The 2014-nt window shown below is 37.7% G+C and overlaps 1 non-coding gene across 1 annotated transcript; it reads right to left on the reverse strand.

Annotated features, from left to right (window-relative positions):
- Positions 1-1224: 1224 nt before the first annotated feature.
- On the reverse strand, positions 1225-1299 carry Trnas-cga (transfer RNA serine (anticodon CGA)). Its single transcript has one exon. It is a non-coding gene; the product is annotated as a tRNA-Ser (tRNA).
- Between the last annotated feature and the right edge of the window lie 715 nt (positions 1300-2014).

The raw sequence follows: 2014 nt of genomic DNA on the forward strand, positions 1-2014 counted from the left end.
GCACTAGGCACGGAAAGCACATGATGTTTGTGCATAAGAACTACTTCACATTGACACCAACTCAGAGCATGCAATAGTCACTCAATTTGAAGTTTGCGTGCAAGTGTGAAATGAAGACAGAAGAATGCTGAACTTATGATGAGCATTTTCACCACTATGGGTGCGGTGATTTACTTGGAGAAACGCACCATATTTGCTCTTAGAATAGCAGAGCAATTACTGATTTTTACTTTTTGTTTTTTGTAGAGATTCTGTGACTCTTTCTGTTATAGTAATACTTGTACTCAACTGCAAATGTGGAGACTTAATAAATTTGTTTGAAGCTCCGTCTCATCTTTAATTGTATGGAAGTTCAAGTGCGGGTTTTCTCACATAGTTATACTTCTCTTCACTGTATTTACAGGTATAGTTATATATTTTGATTGAAAAATACCAGTGTAATTGAGTATATATTCAGTTACCAGCAGCAGATAAACAACAGTTATCTAGTATAACTTAGGAGTCACCAGGATTTTTGAAAGTAGTAGTTTTTTCTAATATACTAGATTAAATTTAGGTGGCATAAGCAGTAAGCAGTGTAGTAATGGAAATTCCTGTTTGGAACAATACATAAAATAAGGGAAAGCCAACCACTCACACATTGATGAGTTGCACATAGATACATGTAATAGAAGTAAGTATTCACTAGCTTTTGAGCTCTCTGGCTCTTTTTTTTTTGTGTGGAAAGTTCACACTTTCACACACACAACCATACAAATGCCCAGACATACACAACTGAGGCCACAGAGACACTTGGGAAAGTTATCTTTGATTGTTAATGCAGAATAGAATCGAATAGAATATTTATTCACCTTAGAACATGTTTTCATGCAATTGGTGTCATCATATGTACACTTATGAAACTTCCTGGCAGATTAAAACTGTGTGCCTGACCGAGACTCGAACTCGGGACCTTTGCCTTTCGCAGGCAAGTGCTCTACCAACTGAGCTACTGAAGCACGACTCACGTCCGGTACTCACAGCTTTACTTCTGCCAGTATCCGTCTCCTACCTTCCAAACTTTACAGAAGCTCTTCTAAGAAACTTGCAGAACTAGCACTCCTGAAAGAAAGGATATTGCAGAGACATGGCTTAGCCACAGCCTGGGGGATGTTTCCAGAATGAGATTTTCACTCTGCAGTGGAGTGTGCGCTGATATGAAACTTCCTGGCAGATTAAAACTGTTTGCCTGACCGAGACTCGAACTCGGGACCTTTGCCTTTCGCGGGCAAGTGCTCTACCAACTGAGCTACCGAAGCACGACTCACGTCCGGTACTCACAGCATTCTGGATGTACACTTATAGTTGCAACATTACAGTGATGTTACTTGGACGCTTACCTAATTATGTCACAATGAGGCTTTTTTATTGGTAACTACTGCAGTAAAGTACATTGTTATACCAACTGATCACTTTTTGCAAGCCTAATACAGTATGCCTCAATGAATCAGCATGTCACATTAATATCTTTGTACCTATATAATCAGTAGATAAGTATAATAAACATAAACTTTATCTCTGTACTGCCTTATACACTATGGCACAATAGTGCACTGGTTTCATAAAATATTATGATTTATAATTTTATGTAGTCCAATCTCAAAACCCTAAGTCATCTATTGTAAATTCTTCAGATTCCTTCACTGTATAGAAGGCTTTTCTCTTTACTCACTATGTTGTTACACTTTTAAATATATTCATGGGCACTTAGTGGGCATTTTTAGATAGTTTGCTAAAATGTGTGACACAAAGACATTTATAACTGTTGTGGGGTCTTTGCTACTCTAGCTTGTGGCTTGTCAATTTTGTGACTATGTCTAACACAGATGATTTGATTGTCTGTTGTTATTTATACCTTGATGCATTCTATACTACAGAAAGTTCTCCTCCATGATGGGATCTATGGAACATAATTATTTTTATCACTTGATGCATGCCACATCACTGAAGGCTCTCCTTTAAGGTGAGATTTATG

Source organism: Schistocerca gregaria, chromosome 3 (assembly GCF_023897955.1).
Source record: "Schistocerca gregaria isolate iqSchGreg1 chromosome 3, iqSchGreg1.2, whole genome shotgun sequence".
NCBI classification, from domain to species: Eukaryota; Metazoa; Arthropoda; class Insecta; order Orthoptera; family Acrididae; genus Schistocerca; species Schistocerca gregaria.